This window comes from Sciurus carolinensis, chromosome 11 (genome assembly GCF_902686445.1).
Source record: "Sciurus carolinensis chromosome 11, mSciCar1.2, whole genome shotgun sequence".
Classification (NCBI taxonomy): Eukaryota; Metazoa; Chordata; class Mammalia; order Rodentia; family Sciuridae; genus Sciurus; species Sciurus carolinensis.
In genome coordinates, this window is record NC_062223.1 from 79,632,063 (window position 1) to 79,654,124 (window position 22,062).

Below are 22,062 nucleotides of genomic sequence, written 5' to 3' on the forward strand. Positions count from 1 at the left end.
TATATAAATGCCTACTGTATGCTAACCATTGCTAAAAACTCACTAGGTTCTTGCTTTTCTCTGCAGTCTCATATATGAAACACTAGAGAACACAGACAACCATTGAGAGATAGCTGAAAAGAAATTTGTCCAAGCAAAAACCAAGTGGGAAACCCAGTACTACTTGATAGCTTCAGAGAAATACCTTAACCTGCTGGGTTCCACTTATTCATCTACATGAAGGTTAAATACAATTGCTAACAGAATTTCAGTTAGTAAACTCTCTGACTACTTCTAACTTTGTACCCTCAGGCAAGTCACACTGTCCCTCTTTGGAACTAACTGCATCAAGGGTCAGCAAAACTGCTGCTGTTTTTGTAAATGGTTTTGTTGGAACTCAGTCACATCATTCATTTACATGTTGTCTCTTGTTTTTTTAAGTTATACTGGCAAAGCTGAATAATTAAAACCGGAACTGTATACTCATGAACCTACAATATTTACTATTTGGCCCTTTAAAGGAAAAGGTTGCTTCCCTGGACTATATCTCCCTCCTCTAAAATTCAATCTTGTTCTACATATATGATTGTCAGTGTGGTAACCATCCTGCTGAATATATTGGAATCACTAATCCTTTGGGAAATCGGATAAAATCTAAATTAAAGAAAAAATTTCTATTACATGGTACCAAGAGTTTTCATGAAGATAGATACTATTATCTTAAAGTAAGCAATTGACCTTGACAATGGAGAGACATAAATGTATCCAGAGTTTATAGTTTCTCATTATTCACTTGTGTTACAGTAGAAATTATATCTTTAATTATGACTATTTAGAATACAAGCTCCTTGAATTTAAACAAACAATACTTTAAAGATACAAGTCTTCAAAAGAACAACATAATAAGAATGAGACAGATATTATTACCCTATATACATGTATGAAAAAAATTCTTTTTAAATATAATAATCACCAGGACTTTTAAGAAATAGAGACACTATGGTCTGGTCCCATAAAGTTTGATGTAGTATGGTTGGGTTAAGGTCAAAATTCAGTATTTTGAAAATTAAAAACTCTAATGCCAGCCAGATTGGTATACTTCTGCTTCAAAAATCAATTACTTAAAATGCTATGAAAAAATATAGAGGTCTTTTTAACATTTTCTAATAAATGAAGAACTACTGATCCCCTGCCTCCCTATATACAGCTTTTTCCTCAATTCTTTCTCTGGGGCTATCAGTGACCTTAAAACACACAGTTCCTCTACTTTAAAAACCCTTTGTTGGCCTACCGGAATAAAAGCTACTAAGTTTTTAATCTTGTTTCAGAGGCCCTTTATCATTCGACCTAGCCTATCTATTAGTCTCACGTTCCACCCTTCTACTCCCTCTAATTCCTCTTACACCCCAGCCACACCTAACTTCTTCAACTTCTTTAAATATACCACAACTTTCACACTTCCACTCCTTTACACATGATGCTTCCTCTGCCTAGAATGCCAATTTCCCTATCCTCAAACTGTGAATTCACTCATTTCAAGGTTTAATTCTACTGTTGCTTCTTCCATGAAGCCTTCTGAAAATATTCTGACCATCAAGAAGTAAGATGAGCTGGACATGGTGGTACACGCCTATAATCCCAGAGGCTCAGGAGGCTGAGGCAGGAGGATCACCAGTTCAAAGCCAGTCTCAGCAAAAGCGAGATGCTAAGCAACTCAGTGAGCCCATCTCTAAATAAAATACAAAATAGGACTGAAATGTGGCTCAGTGGTTGAGTGTCCCTGAGTTCAATCTCTGCTACCCCACAAAAGAAAAACAAAAAGTAAGGTGTATTCTTCTCCATGCTCCAAGGCAATGGGTACATTTCAGGTTATCACATTTCTTTTTACTATTTTTTACTATGTTATAATTGTTTACTGGTGTATCTTCCTCAGAAGTCATAATGTCCCTCAAATGTTGAACCCAATTTGTCATATCTGCAATCCTATATAGTATCTAATTTATAATAGCTAAATATTTTAATTAATAAAGTTAGCACAGATATATATGTATACATGTGTATATGTATATGTGTGTGTACATATATATATATATATATATATATATAGAGAGAGAGAGAGAGAGAGAGAGAGAGACAGACAGACAGACAGACATTGCCTTTAAGGAGTCTAGTAATACAGATGAAATTCAAAGTCCTTCACAATTTGACATCCATCTGACTTATAAACTAAGCCACCATACGTAGGCACAACCTACATTCCATATTATACCTCAGAAATCTGTTCCCCTGAACTTTCCAAGTATTCTGTGTGTGTGTTGCTAGGGATTGAACCTAGGTCTCCCACATGCACCGTACCATAGAAATACACTACCAGGTTATCAAATAGTCTTAGTTAACACATATTTACACACACACAAACCAACATGCTTCCTGTCAATGATTTCTCTCTTCTGATAAAAATCTCACTCATCTTTTAAAGTCAGACTCAAGATGCCTTTCTTTGTATAATTCATCTTAACCCACCTTTAGCAAACCAACTGTTGCTTACTTTTCTTTTTGAGCAAAAGAAATCAAGCAAGCAAGGACAATTTTGTTAATCTAGACTGACTCTCTGGGTAGTGAGTTTTTTATCCATGTCTTCCAATTTAATTTCCTAGATTTGCCTTTGCTTTTCCTCCTAGCCCCAACCCAAGCCCCTTAGCTCCCCTGAAAGAGCATCTACTGTTTAACTTCTTAAGTATACCTTCCCACTCCAACTGCCAGTTTCAAAATTACACTCCTGCAGCCACCTGATACCCTCATCAAGAACTCCCTGGCTTTCCAGGTCCTTCGGTCAACAGCTTCATTGAACGTAGCTCCTTTCAGGCCCACAGCTCAGGAGTATGCCAGGAAAGACTTCACCAACCTTCCTGAAATAGGCTTTTCTCCATATCTCAGTCTTTTACTATGTTTGGAGAATTCTCAGGGGTAAAGCTTCACTTTCAAAGGGATTCCAGCTTACTTATAATCTAAAATCTGTTAAAATCTATTTCAAACTCTATCACATTCTGGCCTAAGTCATTCTACTGTACTTAAAAAAACCTTCAATGATAAGAAATTTATAATTCCAAAAGACAGCTTCATCTATCTTGTCTGCTCATTTAAAGAATTCTCCCATACATTAAGTTCTATCTACTTCATACTGAATCTCAATTTTCTATTTACACATTTGCCTCTCCTTTTACTTTCCTCCTTGGCAGACTTAACATTATGAACTCCTTAAGGATAAAGTTCATATTTTATGTATTTCTCAAACCCCAATTCCAGGCCTGGCACAGAATAGGCAACCAATAAAGATTTGTTGAGCAAACTTGTTGAAGCAGAAGAATAAGTGAATAAACAAAGTAAAATAATCACTTCCATCTGTTGGTCCTAAATCCTCTCTCTCAGAGTTATTCAGAAAAGTCTATTACCTCTCCCCTAGACAGAACTATAGATACTTGAAATAAACCTTCAAGATCTCCAAAATCTATTCTTACTGCTAAACTTTTCTGGTACCTTCAAACTACACTCCCAGAACACAATTCTATACTTTCTTGATCACTCCCCTTTGAATTTATTTGAACCCAGAGTTTGTATATTACTTTCCAGTTTCCCTGTAGCCCTCCAAGCAGGTCTTTCCTATAATTGCTCCACAGTCTTTCCTGTCTTTACACTCATAAATCTCCTCAATGGTCATTTTGTTCATCTATGCTCAGCACAATGATTAGCCCATTTTAAAACTTGTTTACAGGAAAACAGGTCCTGAAAGGAGAAGGAAAAAACACTCAACTCTTGAATGAGGACAGCAAACACATCTTAAGTCTTCTAACAGTCCCTGTAAGCAACAGGTTTGGGAGGATGAGAAATCAATGCCTTCTGATAAGATGCAGTATACAGCTAGACCTGTGGACAACATTTATAATGAAAGTGTAAATGGAAGTCTTCTATCCATTCCAGACAATGAAAAGATACAACAGAGAGAAAACAAACTGGACCACATTTAACCAATTCTCTAGAGACTCAGGGAGCCTAATAATTTATGAGAAAAATATTATACTGAAGTGATTAATTATTAATCAATTGAATGTAATAAATGTAGGATCATTGTGAAGTTTCAAAAGGGCCACCAGTAGGGTAATATATAAAAACATGACTAGATAAAGTCAGAAGATCTGGGTTTAAGTTCTGGCTCTGTTATTTATTTCAGAAGTCTCATCACCTACAAAATGCTATCTGGTTTCTCACTCTGCTGTCTCTAGGCTTACACTGGTCAAGAGCCAACCAAGGAGGGATAGTAACTTGTGCCTCTTTTGAGCACTATAAAAAGCATAGGTACAATGTTAAAACATAAAGAAAAGAAAGAAAACACTTTTCAAGTAGCCACCATGTTTAAGCAACTTTACATACTGAATGAAAGTGGGCAGGAATTAGGGAAGGAGTATGTTCACTGACAACTACCTCTTTCCATTTTATAACTCTGAATTCCACAGCCACTGGTATTAAACAGAATAAGAAAATCAAAGATTTTAAGATGTACATAACATCAAAGTCAGAAGCAACCTTAGAGATAGATCATCTAATGCAAATCCTACATATTCAAGGTAGAATATTAAGGTTCAAAGAATGGGAAGAAATTGGCTAAGCTCACACAGCAATTGAAAGATAGACAGATCCCTCCCTCTCTAAACAGTTAAAAATTGTATTCATCTTTTACTCATTCTTTACAGAAAAACTCAATTTTTTTTTCAGTGTTGGAAATTCAATCCAGGGCCCCATGCATACTAGGCAAGCACTCTTTACCAAGCTACACCCGAGCCCTTCAAACCTCATCTTTAAACGATCTGTGAAAGGATTTTCCAACTATACTGTTCTTGCAATAATTCTAGTCCATATGTACATACTTGTTCTGATATGAATTCTGCTACTTATGATTTATGTTTATATCAGTCAAATATAGACAATGGCAGATATAAAAATATAGTAAGTATGTCTGGGTGAACTTGATTGATATTTACCAAATGTTTACCATGAGCAAAATTCCACAGAAGATATAGAATCTGTGCTTCTCAAACTTAAAAAAAAAATGCCACAAACATGGGTATTGAGATTAAAAACAGGTGAAAGTTAAGTACACCTTTGGTACATTTCCAGATTCTTCATTCAAGTACAGTTCAAAATCAATAAACTTTTACTGAATATTTACATGTAAGGTGCTATGCTAGAAACCAGGAATAAATGAATAAATAAAGGTAATGAATAAATGAACAAATGGACAAATAAATGAATAAGACATTACTCAAACCTAGAGGCTTTCACAGTCTAGTAAGCCAAGAAGCAGGACCCAGAAAACCACAATGCCAGGCCAGTTATGAACAATGCGGCAGAACAGTAAAATGTCCAAGCACAGAAATGAAAGACTAAATTGAACTGGGATAATCAGTGAGGTTTCACAAAAAGTAGTATTTAAGTACAGCAACTTAAAAAATAAATAGGTCAGTCTAGAGGTCTCCAACTCTTGACTCTCAGGGTTGGACTATTATTCCCTGTGAGCTTTTTAAAACACTAATGCTAAAGTACTGAGAAGAAAGTGTACTAATATCTGCAATTTACTTTGAAATACATTTTTTTAAAAAAAGACAGATTAATAGATGAGTACAAGGATGTGATATAACATAATACACAAGCCGATGTATAAGATACAGCTGATGTGATAAAGTGCAGTCATGCATTACTTAACAATAGGGATATTGTTAAGTATACATGTCCTAGAAATGTGTCCTTGTGTGAATAACACAGGGTATATTTATACAAACCTAGATGGTATAAGTCAATCATTCATGGCCTCTTGATACAATCAAGAGACACAGTAGGGCTAGGTGTGCTTAGCAGTAGAATGCTTGTCTAGCATTTACAAAGCTGATGTAGACTCCCATCATAAAAAGAGAGAAAGAGAGCATAAAACTCAAGATATATAAGGCTGGTGCCAGCACAACAGGGCATATTATTTTACAGTAAGCTTGTTTTTATAAGTAGAAGTACACTCTAAAATAATAGTGAAAAATGTAAATACATAAGGTATAGTTGTTTATTATCATTATTAAATGTTATGTATTGTACATAAGTACTTTGTTGACCAAAATGTCATTCATTATGCAATACCTGACTGTGTGTGAAAATGTGAATGGCAGCAGAATCTAGGTAATGGGTACATAAGTATTCACTATAAACCCCTTTCAATGTTTAAAACTTTTCCTAATATATTGTTTGGGCTGGATCCCTAAGTCTCTGATTCGATTGGTCTGGGATAGATCCAGGCATTAGTATCACACCTGGCCCAAAGAAAACAGGTAATAAATAAATGAATGATTTTGATGGGGAAAGAAGATGGCAAATGCATCCTAGAGAATAGAATAACATGAATGTGACAGTACAGTATGGTAGAGTGTAACATAAAGGACCAACTACAGTAGGAGACTGAAAAAGTGGAACACAGCATTTCACTACAGGCCTTTTATGTTCTGCATCACATATAGCATGGGTCAGAAAAATGGTCTTTTCTAAGATGTTCTAGAGCTTGGCAATAAATGCCCCATCTTAAAAACAGGAGATGACGTTGTTGATTAAAAAACAAGGCTGTGGAGAGACAACAATAAAAGAAAAGCGATGAAAGACACCAGCTGCTATCCATCTACACTGAGGACCCTGTGAGCCTTGAGCTCACAGCATGGGACTGAGAGTTTAGGACAGTCCTCAAAACTTCCTAACAAAATTGCTGAAATTCTAAGAAACTGTTTCCCTAGGGAATCTCCTTAACTAATGACCTTTACAACTATGATTTTAGTCATAATTTGGGGCTCATATTTTAATGATCACTAACATTAGAACCACCTTGGAGTTTACAGAAAACTTGGAAATCTATTAAGCTGGTATCATTTTTATCATTCATTAAAGCAAATATTTATCATCTACTGTTTGCCAGGTTAGACGATGCTGGGAATAAAACAGTGAGCAAATCCAAAGAAGTAAAGTTTCAGAGATGCTGCCAGTCACCCAGGGCCATACAACAAGTGGGCAGCAGAGGCAGGGACCAGAAATGATATCTACATGGTGCCAGAACCATTACACCATACTTCACTGCTGCTTCAAGAGGCAAAGGAGTGGACTACAACATCTCTATATCTCTAGGTAATCTCTCAGACCATTATTTAAAGTGAAAGAGGAAAAGGAAGAAGAAGAAATGAAACCTACTGCACATACTACTATTCACATTTCTTACTTTTAACAACCCAGGGCAGCTACAACTGGCATGACCCACACTCCTCCCAGAACTAGGGAGTACTTATGCCCTTGACGCCTGGTTATGAGAATCTGATCTTTAATTAAACTGTGCCAAGAGGTTTTCTTTGGCAGGGGACTGGAATGCTGCAGCCTTGAATTTGCTGAGGGATGTCCTTCTAACACATCAAAAACATCCCCACTATGCACCCTCCAGCCTCTTGCTCTGCTTTAGTAACAAGAAAGTAACTGCTGGGGCAACAGGGAGGAAAATCATAGGTTGTTTCTGAACTTTCAGAAAAGCTACTTTAATTTCTCCTCCTCCATTGCCTCTTATATAAAATATAAACCAGACTAACTTATTTTATAGAGTTCTAAGAATTCAAAAGCTTACACACACACAGTACCAGCATGCTGCTTGGCACAAAATAGATGTCCAATAAATATCTGTTCCTTTCTCCACCTATTCTAGCTTCCTCTGTACTATTCCCTAGAATAGTAGGTGGCTGTCAAGCCAGCTTGGTATGCTTTCGTGCTCCTGCCTTTGCTTACTGTTCTATCTGCACAAAATTGTCCCAATTTGTCTGCCAAGCAAACTTCTACTCATTCTTCAAGGTCCAACTTGACTCATTTCCTCTACAAAACCTCTGCAGAAGTCCCTTCCACCTTTCCCCAAAATTTAATAGCACTTTATATTTCTATGAAGCAGTTTCCAAATTTTATCTTATTGACCATAATTCATAATGCCATCAGGTTATGAATAACTCAAGGAATGAAATTGAGTCTGTTTAATCTCTAACTCCCCAGCATGTACCTAGCACAGACATGGCACACAGCAGGTAATTAGCAACAGTTCATCTTCTAAGGCAGCCTGTTTTTTCATGGTAAAAACAAAGGAGCTGGAAGCATCCTGAAGAAACAGCCAGTTCCAAGCCTTTATTTTATGAAAGCATGAAATCTGTAGGGGTATATAATTTACCTAAGCTCACTAAAAGAAATATTGATAGACATAACTAGTCTCTGATTATTCTGATTCTCATAAAAGCACTCTTTCAACATTATATAAAATTATAATTTATGACAGAATAAGCAAAGGGAGGCTTCCAGAATTAGAGAAATGTGAGAAAGAGCAAAGTGGGATGGAAAGGGCTGGGAGATTTGGAGTAAAAGACTTAAGTTCATATAGGCTGGCCAAATCTTATACATTCACCCCTCTTACAAACACCACTTTCTTACTCCTAACATCCCTGCAGACAGTAATATAGTACTTGCAGAAAACAGTACTTACAGGTCTTATAATCCTCTCCATACCATCTTGGGAAAATCCTGACCAGTATCCCCAGTTAAGTTATTCCCAACAGTTAAAGCAAAGAATTCAAATTTAAGCCAGGTGTGGTGGCATGACTCTGTAGTCCCTCGCGGTTCAATCTCCCAGGAAACATTGAACTCTTATTCTGCTGTCTCCTAGAAGTCTGACCTTCCAGTCAATCTCTGCCTGAATATGTAGGAATTATAATTATTCCTCAAAGGAATAATTTCTCTTGAACTGTTGACAACCACAGCATGAAAATGGGATACCCCTTCCTTTGAAAAATAATCAGGACTAAGTCAATCAATCCTCCTGTGTGCATTTATGTCAGTCATCCATGATCATCCGAACTCTCATTTCCAACCTTCTCTGTGTAGCCTCTATTCAGACTAAATTCCCTACCTCTCCCCTGACCCTGGAACTTCCTATATGTCACTGGTTAACTCCCCTTTGGCTTCTTGCCTTAAAAGAACCTGGGCATCACTTGAAGAGATTTCTCTAGTACTTCTCTCAAAAGCAGGCTGTTTTCTCTCTCTCAGTTATCCTACAAGCTTTGTCCTTAATTTTAGGTTCCATTTGCAGGCAAATGGATGAGATTGGAGAATATCACGCTAAGTGAGATAAGCCAATCTCAAAAAACCAAAGGACGAATGATATCGCTAATAAGTGGATGATGACACATAATGGGGGGTGGGAGGGGTTAGTGTTAGGGTTAGAGTTAGGTTAGGGAGGGGGGCAAGAATGGAGGAAAGAAGGACTGTTTAGAGGGAAAAGAGGGGTGGGAGGGGTGGGGGAAGGGAAAAAATAACAGAATGAATCAAACAACATTACCCTATGTAAATTTATGATTACACAAATGGTATGCCTTTACGCCATGTACAAACAGAGAAACAACATGTATCCCATTTGTTTACAATAAAAAAAAAATTTTTAGGTGCCATATGCAAATGATTTATTTACCTTCCTCTTGTGAAAACCTCTATTTTTCTTTAAGTAGTCTACTGCCTGCTTATTACACTTCTTTGCTTCTTATATTTCCTGGTAACTCCCGCTCAAAGGCTTTAGTTCCTAACTCAGTCTTCTTCTGTACCCCTCCAGTTATCATTCTAGCTAACTTCAACAGCCACAATGGTGATTCTAACAACAGCCTGGCCACTCCATTTTCTGACCCCAGGCCCAATCTAATCAATACTCCCATGATCACATTCTGGACCTGCTCACCAACATGTGCATCAACTCCAATATCACAAATGAATCATATATACTCCAAACACAGCAGCTCACCTGCTAAAAACTACTATTACAATTCCTAGATTTCATTTTGAGTTTTAATAAATTATCCATCAGTTCCCCCACCTTCACTTCTCTTTATCCAATCATAGTCTATCAAAATTATTCAAACATAAAAACAAAAACAAAAACTTGCCCTTCTCTCCGTTTCCAAAATTAAATTAACAAAATTACAGCTTTAGCATAGCTAAATTCAATGCTCTTCAAACCATCTCTATACTGAAGCAGCCAATGTCTTAAAGAATATAACAAAACCTGGTTAACTGCTTTCACTTGAAAGTTATGACCTTCCTACATTACTTCCCAAGACTTCCCACTCACCCTTCCCCTTAGCTGATAAGCTTACTCTCAATGAAAAAAGAGAAATTTTTGCAGGCAAAAATCCCTCTTACAGATCCAAATCTTTATGCCTCCCTGTACCTATGTTCTCCTTCTTCCCTCAAGTTGTAATGAAGGTGTCCCTCCTCCAGGCAAAAACCATTCTCTCTGCTCCCTGTACTCCTTCATTTGCATTCCTTCTCACCTGGAATGATCCCTTTCAGTTATATTATGCTTTACCACTCTGTTAGATATATTCAGTCATTTGATAAATTTAGTCACTCAATAAGTATTTATTATAAATATACAATCTATCATTACCAATCTAGTGGAACAAGAAAAAATTCCTCTGCTCACTGGGTTTATGGCCTAGTAAGAGAAGTAGACAAAGAAATGAACAAATAAATACATGATGTCAAGTCCATATACATGTCAGGACATGTTTCTCTGAGGAACAGACACTTGGACCTGAATTAAATGAAACAACAAATCATAATAATATCCAGAAGAAGACCACTTTAAGTAGAGGGAGCAGAAAGTCCTACATGAGAATATACTGGGCACTTAACAATAACAAAAGGCCAGCGAGACTAAAGTTGAATGAACAAAGAGAAATGTGGTAAGAGACTGAGATTAGCAATACAGCCAGAGTTCAGATTTTGCAAGGACACATAGGCTACAAAAATAAGTCTAGATTTTGTAGCAAGTGTAGGAAGACATTGACGAATTTTTTTCTCTTTCCACATTTTTTTATTGGTGCATTATAGTTGTACATAATGATGGACTTGTTACATATTCATACATGCACACAATATAACACTATAATTTGGTCAATGTAACTTCTCAGCACCTCCCCTCTTCTCATCCCCTGGTCCCTTAACTCTACTGATCTCCCTTTGATTTTCATGAGATCCCTGCCCACCCACCTTTCTTTTCCTTTTTTCCTCTCGAGGTTCCACATGAGAGAAAACATATGACAAACTTTTGAGTTTGGCTTATTTCACTCAACATAATGGTCTCAGGTTCCATCCATTTTCCTGCAAATGACATAATTTCATTTTTCTTTACAGCTGAATAAAAGTCCATTGTGTATATATACCACATTTTCTTTATTCATTTATCTGTTGATGGACACCGAGGCTGGTTCCATAGTTTGTGTGCTATAAACATGGGTATGCATGTATCACTATAGTATGTTGGCTTATTCTTTAGGATAAATACCAAGGAGTAATATAGTTGATAATTCCATGCCTAGTCTTTTGAGGAACCTCCATACCAATTTCCATAGTGGTTGTACTAATTTACAATTCCACCAAGAGACACTACAGGATTTTGCCCAGAGATCTGATTCAACATAATTGCCCTCCCTTCTCTTTCAAATACTTCCTTGGCTTCTGGGGAAGCATATTCCCCTTGGCTTTACCTCCACCTTTCTGTCTACTCTTCTTTCCTTTGTAGACCCTGCTCCAGTTAACCTCACATGTCTAAGGCTCAGAACCCCCTTTACTCATACACTACCCTCCCAAGATGCCCTCACCCATTCCTATAAGCTTTGCATTCCATCAATATGTTGATAATGCCCATGTTCTCTTGTCAAACAGCTCTTTCAGGCTAGTAAATATTAAACAACTCCACCTGCATTGAGGTACTGATGAGAAATGCAGGTGCAGTTGTCTAATAGATAATTAAACCTAACATGACCAAATGGAATTCGTGGTTTTCACAGTATCTGTCATGAGTTTTAATTATATTTGCTTAACTATGACACATTTTCCTCAAGAGACAATAAGCTTCACAAAGTAACAACTAAATCTATTGTATTTACCAAAGTATACCTAGCAACTAAATAAAACTTGATAAGAGTGGGCACTCAGTAGACATCACTAAGATTTACCAAACCCTGTCTCTTCCCTCAAAAAACTCACAAGCCAGGGAGAGGCAAAAAATAAATCATAATAACTACACCAAATGAAAGTGCCACTAAGAAGTGTTGACAGAAAGCACAAAGGTGCTAAATGAATCCAGACAGGAGCCCTTAAAAGCCTAGGAGTTGAGGAAGACTTTCTTAAGAGGTAACTTGATGGTTTATTTTTACAAGATAAGAATAACTATTAAATATATAATATACAATTATTATTTTTCCTTTTTATATAATTACTTTTCAATTTTATAATAATCTTTCAAGGTAGGTATAAATAGCTTCCATTTTATAGATGAAGCTTAGAGAAACTAACAATCAGGTAACTAGTGAACAGTAGAATTAGGATTTGAATTGAACTCAAATCTACTTTTTAATCTCTTCCCCATCTCTTTCCTTTTTTGCTATATCACTGTCATTAAAAATAATATCTTTTATATTTGCTACTCAAAACAAAAAAAAGCACTCTCATATACTTTTTGAGCATGGGCTCAATTATCAAGCCCTAAAGCCTTCTTGGACTCCTTTTTGAGCAAGAGCTCAATTATCAAGCCCTAAAGCCTTCTTTAGTACCTTTTCCTTTATTCATTGAGAACTAAAACTCAGTTTTAGACTAGTCAGTGGCATCACGAGGCTTTTGGGCTATAGCATCTGAACATTTTTTTTCATTGCTTGAGAATGCATTCAGGAACATTCACAAAAACATCTGTACAGCACTTCACTCTTTGCACGCTCTATGTACATACATGGTTGATAGCATGGTATAAGTGCACTGCTATCACCATTAGAGTAGACTTGAGTTTAGATCCCAGCTTTGCCACTGACTAGCTGAATTTAAAGTTCCCTCTCTACGTTTTCACAGCCCTTTGAGCTTCCCTCTACAAAACTTACCACCTGAATTTGAACTGAGTTCAATGTCCAAACTTCTGTATCCCCAATACCCAGCCCCATAACTAGTATAAAGATCATTCCAAGAATTGCTGGGTGCCATATGAAAGCTTTTTGTATACATACACACTCCATATTCCACACAGTGACTGCCAATAAAACAGCAACCCTGTCATTCTCACCTGCTTCCCCTCTCACCCTGCACTTTGGGACCACTGCTCAAGAAAAATTTGCTGAATAGAAATATAAACTAGCACAAGGCATGGTGGTGCACACCTATAATCCCAGTGGCTTGGGAGGCTGAGGCAAGAGGATCACAAGTTCAAAGCCAGCCTCAGCAAAAGCGAGATGCTAAGCAACTAAGTAAAACCCTATCTCTAAATAAAATACAAAATAGGGCTGGGATGTGGCTCAGTGGTTGAGTACCCCTGAGTTCAATCCCCAGTACCTCCCCCAAAATATCAACTATCCCAAATAGCCAGACTTAAAAGGGGAATAGAATGAACTTATATGGTCCCCTTTTCAAGCCTATAGTCTTTCCTTCCATGTCCACCCCATCCACCCTGATGTCCATGCCACTTTCTTCTTCAAAAGACCATTGTCTTCTCCTCCAGAACTGTTCCTTCTCTTCTCTCTCCACCCATCCCTGCTACCTCCCTTTTCCTCCCTAGACTCACAGGTCAATCTCCTTTCCTCCAAGTCATAGTGCCTCAGAACTGCCAAAGGGTCAATTGTCATTTCTCACTCACTTATCTCACTAAAGGGAATTTTAGCCTCTGCCCAGCCCTACCTGACACTCTTGTTCACCTCCAACTCCAGTCTTCAAGGACCACCCACTTCCAATCTTGCTTCTTCCCTATTGCCCACCTGCTACCCCCCACACTTCAATGGAAGAAGGTGGGGAACAAATCCAGAAAGAAGGAATGCTTATTATCATGCCAAGGCCAAGCATGGGGGCAGTAAAGAGAGACTGACATTTGGGGAAGATAAAATTTGGGTGGAAGATACCACAGGGGGTTGGGTAGAAAATGAGGAACATTTGGACTTCACAAACACCATAGCTAAGGTCCCCACAAATAAGCAACCTATATAATGAGAAAGTGTAACCAAAAATTTTAAGAGGAAAAGAGAAGAAAGTCTAAACAAGAGGGGGAGGACAAGAGAGGAAATGCTTATTGAGGTGGGGAGATAAGAAAAGGAAAATGAGAGCAGAAAGGGGGAGCAAGAGATGTGGATAGGTGGGGGCAGGGACAGGAAAAATGACCAGGAGGAGAAAGAAAGAAAAGGAAGAAGAGGAAGGAGAGTCACAGAAAAATTCTTTCAAAGGAGGTTCAAAATTATCAAGGCAGGTTAGTATCAGGCCTGACATGAGTTTCCTGGTGCCAGATAATAAAGAAGGGAAGAATTATAGTGATTAAGACATTACATAGTCTCAAAGTCTGTCATTTACTTAGCAGAATAAGACTGCTCTAGAGAAGGCAGCCTAATTTAAAGCAGCTTTATATCTAACTATTAAAGAATTGGCTGGATCAGAAAAAACATTAACATACTTAACCTGTTTTTTCTCAACCCCACCTCCCTACCCATAACATACCCACAGTGAACACTAAAATGAGCATGGACATTCTCAGCCTCTGTCTTGGCCCTGAAGTCACTGGGTTCTAAACAGACCATCAAGATGCCATACAAAAGGCTGGCTGGAAGACAAGATACCAATGTCTGCCTGTACCAAGTTCCCCTGGTCTCCCACAGTGTTGAGGGGGACATTTGTGCAACCTACTCAAACCCTTTAACTAAATCCCCTTTCCAAAAGACTGACTGCCTGGGAAAGCCAGAGTTCCAAACAGAATGTCACGCCCTTTCTTGCAGATAAGGAAACTGAGGTCCATAGAGGATGCCAGAACAGGAACAGCCCCCAGGTCTCCCATCTCCCAGTTCCCTCCACCTCTTAACAGAAAACAACCCCCACAGTTCCAGCAGGCAGTCCAGGCCTTAAGCCAAGGCAAGGAAAGCATCAGCCTGGCCACCAAGCAGAAGAGTGCTTACAAAGGAGTGGGGCCCCTAAAACGGACCAGTTCCCCAAAAGCCCAGCTTCCCCTTCACACCCTTCCCTGGCCAGAGCTCTGATTCCAGTGTAGGCCTAGCCCTGGGTAGGCTCAAGTAAAGGTTCCACCCTCCGCCCCTTCTTTCATTAAGGGCCCCTTAAGATAAGGGGAACGTAATACGCCCCCCACGTCTCCACTCCAGGAAACCAGCAAACCCTGCCGGAACACAGACTAGTTGAGCAAACCCCAGGCAGGGCCGGCATTACCTGGTACGGAGAGCCGGGCCCGGCATCTCTGGTGATTGTTTCTGTCGCAGGGCCGCACCTCTCGCTGCCCGGCGGTGCGCACAAAGCCCGGGCTCCACCAGCTTGCTTGATTTGTTTGGGCCGGGCTCTGGCAGCGCAGCCGCCCAGTTCCCGAGGTGCAGCACGCTCGCGCCCTCGCAGGCAGCAGCAGAGGGCCCCGGCGGGTTGACGAAGGAAGGGGCACAGGGCGGGGAAGGAGGGAGGGAGGAGGCGGGAGGAGGCCGCGCTTCTCCTTTCTGCGAAGCGCTGAGGGCGGAGACGGCTCCCTTCCCTCGTTTTGCCTCTTCTCCCCCTCCGTCTTCTGCAGGAGGTAATTTCTCACTAGGGCCAAGCTTTCCAAGGCCTGTCAGAGTCCTGGGTGAGCCCCAGAGTCAAGGAAAAGAACTGGAGCTCCTCTGTGCCTTAGCTTGTGCAGCAGGCACAGAGGAGTCTTCTAGACCTCAAATCAGATTCAGAACTCTTGTCACATTAAGCCTCCAGAAAGAGATGAAGGTTCACTTGGCCCCCCTACTCTCCCAAAGATGCCCCAGGAAAAGGCTGGGTGGGTTCTCACACATCCTCTGGGCAAAAACAAAACAAAACAAAAAAAAAAAAAAAAACAGCAGCTACCAGTCATTAAGAGCTATATTGTGTACCATATGCTTTGTATACTCATATCTACCTTATAAAGGAGGCTCTGTATTAAATCAGGTATGTCAAAACTGAGGTCAAGGAGAATGTAGTCTCATACAGCATTTCTTAAGCACTTAATTATGTATCAGGCATACAAATGGAACCTGAGCTGAACAACACACTACAGATCATTTACCAACTCTGGTCCAGACCCCCTAATGGGTGTCTCCCAATAACTGAAACAATAAAAATACATTCACACATTGTCAAATGCTCCTTAGGAGGCAGTATTAATCATTCACCCCTCTTACTCAACCCATCCCTTGCTCTTAAGAGACAAGGGAAGAGTCAGGCTACACAGATTATCTCTTGGTCATAATTAGGAGTTTGGATTTCGTTCCATGTTTCATCAGTGGGAAGACTCTGGAAGGTTTTTAAGAAGAATGACAAGATCTAGTATTTTTAAAAGATCACTGACTGATCCATGGAGAAGGGAGCATGAAAACTAGAAAACTACTTAGTAGACTCTTTTAGAATTCAGGTGACAAAAAATTTTAGACTAATGTAAGATAAGATGGAAAACCAACCACATTCTAAATATACAGCTTAGAGGAAGCAGCAACAGAACTGGTGTAAGACAGAATGAAACGAGTGAGAGCAGTGACTTAACCAAGATGAAACATCTGGTAAATGATTAAAGCATCCATGCCCTGGTATGACTCCTAAGCCTATGCTTAATTTATTTCTCTTGCTTATTTATTTCTCTCTGCCACACTGTTTTACATGAGATCACTGTGTTACATGAGATCTCTATTAACTGCAATATCTCTCTCTTTACCATCTGGCAAAGACCTAGAGGTAACCCGCATGAAGCCTAATTTTTATGGTATGAATCAATCTTCTTGACAGACATCTACACTTTCATTCAGTGTGACCAAATTAGTCTAACTACAGATGATGTTATGGAAGAACTCAATAAAGAAGGAACTTTTTTGAAAAGTATTTATTCACCCTTCTTGGGACCTGAGGACATGTGCTGTTCCAACTAACAGAGATCTCAAATTTAGAAGAGGAAATTTCTTAAAGACACCTAGATTGACACAATAATATAAATGGGGAGATCTACTACATTCTGAGAAATCAGTGTCAAAGTACTTTTTCCATTATTCACTCTATAAATTGGAAATGAAAGACAGTGTAAAACCAAACTATTCTCTTGACCTTACACTGTCTTTCATTCCAATTTATAGAGTGAATAACAGAAAAGTTCTTTGGCTTAGACAGTTTTTCAAACTAAACTATCAATAATCACACCATGTCATCTTATTCAACGTCCCACACCATGTAACATCCTCTTATAGATGGTTTTCCAGGTTTTGTTGGAACATGCAGGAACAGGGACACTTTCCACTAGCATTACAAAAATAAATAATCATCTAAACACAGTTTTTGTACTGGGGTTGTAACTCAGCAGTAGAGTGTTGCCTAGCATGTGTGAGGTACTGGGTTGAATTCTCAGCACGGCATACAAATAAATGAATAAAACAGTTCATCAACAACTAAAAAAAAACTTAAAAAATAAAAAAGTAAAGTATTTTTTCACAAAAATTAACCCAAAATGGATCATAGCAATGACTTTTTAGATATAATATAAAAAATATGACTCATGAAAGAAAAAATTGACAAGTTGGACTTGATAAAAAATTGTAATTTCTGTTCTGCAAAAAATAAGATTAAGAGAATGAAAAGACAAGGCACAACCAAGAGAAAATATTTGCAAAACACATCTAATAAAAACCTGTATCCAAACTATACAAAGAGTTCTTTCTTTAAAGATTCTTTTTATTGTTTTTGTAAATAATTATTTATTTATTTTTATGTGGTGCTGAGGACTGAACCCAGTGCCTTACACAGGCTAGGCAAGCACCCTGCCGCTGAGCTACAGCCCTAGCCCCTAAACTATACAAAAAATTCTTAAAATTGAAATAAGAAAACAAATACCCAATCAAAAATGAGCTATATAAAGATCTGAACAAATACCTCACCAAAGAATATATATACATGACCAATAAGCATGTAAAAAGATACTCAACATAGTAAGTCATAAGGGAGCTGCAAATTAAAACAATGTGGTATCACAAAGTGATATCACTATAACACTGACAACACCAAATGCTTATGGGATGTGGAACAGCAGGAATTCTCGTTCATTGCTGGTGAAGAAGATTTGGCAGTTTCTTATATAACAAAATATATATTTACTAAATAACACAGCAACTGCACTCCTAGGTATTTTCCCAAATGAGATGAAAACTGTGTTTATACAAAAAGTGGCCCATTGATGTTTATGGCACCTTTATGCATAATTTCCAAAAACTGAGGGCAAACAAGATGTTCTTCAATAGGTGAATGAATAAACTGTTGTAAGTTCATACAATGGAATATGCAATAAAAAGAAACAGTCATAACACAAAAAGGCATGGAAAATTCTTAAATGTAGATTGTTATGTGAAAGAAACCAATCTGAAAAAGGAATTAGGAATGAAAAGGTAAGGCACAGGACATTTTTAGAATGATGAAAATATTCTGTATAGTACTATAATTGTGGATACATGACATTATGCATTTGTCAAAATCCACAGAATGATACAACACAGAGAGTAAACTATAATATAAACTACAGATTTTGTTCAATAATAATACATCAAAGTTGGTTCATTAATACTACATTAATGCAACATGTTGATTAAAGAAAATCAGGAGGTGGACAATTATTCTGCTCAATTGTTTCATAAACCCAGAAGCCCTCTGAAAAACAGTCAATTAAAATATAGTATTGGAGAAAGTATCAAGTGAAAAAAAGACAACATGAAAGTCACCTTTTTTTTTTTTTTTTTTTTTTTTGTGGTGCTAGGGATTGAACCCAGGGCCATGTGCATGCAAGGCAAGCACTCTACCAACTGAGCTATATCCCCAGCCCTGAAGGTCACTTTCTTTTATTAGATTTGTCAGACATAAAACTACTCTGTCAAATTGCTGTAAAAGTTTCTAAATACCTCACAATTTCTATGCTTATCTTACTGCAGACTAGGAAATTAGTGTTCTACAGCCACCTCCACTAAACACAGTCCTCTCTTTAATAATTCTTAACATCTGGTACCCCTAAGAGGAACATTAAACTCTAAGTACAATCTGACCCCTGCATAAAGTAGAGGGACTATCACCTCCTTTAATTATACTTAATATTTCCAATAATTCAGTCTGAAGCTGCATTGGATTTTTAGCCACTGCAGTGCCTTTGTCTGACATTGAGCTTAGGCAGCCAAAACCACCATTTTCATAAGAATAGCATCATACTAAATTTCCTTAGTCTGCCCATATGTTGCCATTTCTTTGAGACTTAAAATGCAGAACTTCACCCTCACCCTCTTAAATTTCACCTTGCTGGCTTTAGCCCATCTATTCAAGAGCTCACACTCACCCTCTGCCATCTACTAGGCATATTAGTTCTTCCTTCAAATCTTTGTCACCTCATTCTAATAAGTATTCATCAAGCATTTATCAAACATTTATCATGTGCTTTTGCCTGTACTAAGTTTTGGGAATTAAAGATGACCAAAAAATGACCTACACCTCTGGGAAATCAACACTGATAGGGGAGGATGGTATATGTTAAACTACAAAGTGCTACCCTAGAAAACTGAATAAAATAAATAGGATGAGGTAAAAGAAGCAACATGTATCTATGGCAGGCAGAATTATTATTGTCAAAATGGTCATACTACCAAAAGCAATATACAGATTCAATGCAATCTCCATCAACTTCTAATGATATTCTTCACAGAACTGGAAAAAAAAATCCTTAAATCATTTGGAAGAATAAGAGACCCAGAAGAGCCAAAGCAATCCTAAGCCTGATGAACGATACAGGAAGCATCACCACACCTGATCTCAAATTATACTACAGATCTATAGTAACAAAAACAGCATGGTATTGGCATCAAAATAGATATGAAGAACAATGGAAGAGAACAGAGAACAGAGACAAAACCACATAGTTACAATCATCTGATACTTGACAAAGGTGACAAAAATATGTTGTAGTAAAGACAGTCTTTTTAACAAATGGTGCTGGGAAAACTGGATATCCATATGTATAAGAATGAAACTAGATCCCTATCTCTCACCCTGCACAAAAAATCAAATGAAAATGGATCAAATATCTAGGAATTAGACCACAAATTTTGCAACTGTTCAAAGAAATCATACGGTCAACACTCCATAATACAGGTATAGGTACCAACTTCCTTAACAAGATCCCTGAAGCTCAAGAAATAAAACCCAAATCAATAAAAGGGGAAGCATCAAATTTAAAAGCTTCTGCACAGCAAAGGAAAAAAGAACATAAAGAGAGCTTAAAGAATGGGAAAAAATTTTTGCCAGCTAGTCCTCTGAGAGGGGATTAATATCCAAAATACATAAAGAACTCAAAAAACTTAACACCCAAAATACAAAAAATACAAGTAACCCAATCAAAGGAAATAAACAGACATTTCTTTAAAAAAAAAAAAAAAAAAAAAAAAAAACACAAGCCAGGCCAATGGCACACATCTGTAATCCCAGCAGCTCCGGAGGCTGAGGCAGGAGGACCACAAGGTCAAAGCCAGCCTCAGCAACTTGGTGAGGCCCTAAAAACTTAGCGAGATCTTGTCTCAAAATTAAATAAACAAATAAATAAAGATGGGGATGTGGCTTAGTGGTTAAGTGTCTCTGGGTTCAATCCATGGTACCAAAAGAAGAAGAAGAGGAGGAAGAGGAAGAACAACAAAAAAAGAAAAACAGGAAAAACATTGAGGTCAATAAATGTATGAAAAAAAAAAAGTTCAATATCTCTAGCAATTGGGGAAATGCAAATAAAACCACACTAAAATTTTAATCTCACTCATCAGAATGGCAATTATCAAGAACACAAATAATAAATGCTGGGGAGGATATGGGAGAAAAGGTACATGCACACACTGTTGGTGAGACTACAAATTAGTACAGTCTGGAAAGCAGTATGGAGATTCTCAAAAAAGCCAGGAATACAACCATCATATGACCCAAATATCCCACTCCTTGGTATTATTCTAAAGAACTAAAATTAGCATACTATAGGAATACAACCATTTCAATGTTTATAGCAGCACAATTCACAATAGATGAATTATGGAATCAGCCCAGATGCCTAATAATAGATGACTGGATTAAGAAAATGTGGTACACAGGCATAATGGAGTTTAACTGAGTAATAAAGAAGAATGAAATTATGGCAGGCTGGGGTTGTGGCTCGGTGATGGCACACTTGCCTAGCACCCATGAGGCACTGGGTTAGATCCTCAGCACCACATAAAATAAATGAATAAAATAAAGGTTTTATATCCATCTACTACTAAAAGTATTTTTTTAAAGAAATTATGGCATTTTCCAGTAAATGGAGGGAAACAGAGAACATCATGCCAAGTTAATAAGCCAGACTGAGAACATTAAGGGTTGTTTTCTCTCACATGTAGAACCAAGAACAAAATAAGGGAAAGAAGGCAGGTGTGGGGTGAGGGGATCCAGGTGCCATAAAGAAGGGAAGATCAATGGAGTGGAAGGAGATCCAGAGGGAGGGAGGAGGGATAGGAAAGGGAAGGAAATATGGGATGAATTTAACAAAATCACATTATATGTATATATAAATATACCACAGGGGATTTTACCTTTATATATAAATACCAATCAAAAATAAATAATTGAATGAAAGGAAGACCAGTAGAATATGGAAGGAGAATAGGGGATGAGAAGAGGGAGGGAAAGGTGGGAAAACAGGGATTGAAATCAAATGCCATGCATATATGATTTTGTCAAAATAAACCCATCTACTATGTATAACTATAATTAGAAAGAAGGAGAAAAAAATCTATCACACAGTGTTAGGCAGGACCACAAATACGTATCTTCAGGAGGAAAGATCAAATTCAGACATATTCTATTTTAGATTTTAGTTCTGAAAAACCAAATGCTGGTTTAGTTATAAAAGCCTCCTCCCTCCCTCTCCTTCCCCGCCCCCCAGCCTTC

At 37.9% G+C, this 22,062-nt stretch overlaps 1 protein-coding gene across 5 annotated transcripts in view; it reads right to left on the minus strand.

Moving 5' to 3' along the window:
• Positions 1-22,062, minus strand: part of Pak1 (p21 (RAC1) activated kinase 1) — a 139,145-nt gene that overhangs the window by 62,233 nt on the left and 54,850 nt on the right. The window contains exon 1 of one of the 5 annotated variants that reach the window (XM_047516778.1): positions 15,310-15,547. The exons of 3 other annotated variants lie outside the window; for them this stretch is intronic. The gene's annotated coding sequence lies outside the window, so the exon portion shown is untranslated. Of the gene's footprint in view, positions 1-15,309; positions 15,548-22,062 lie in introns of those variants that run through there. One more of the 5 variants, XM_047516776.1, reaches the window with a different exon arrangement.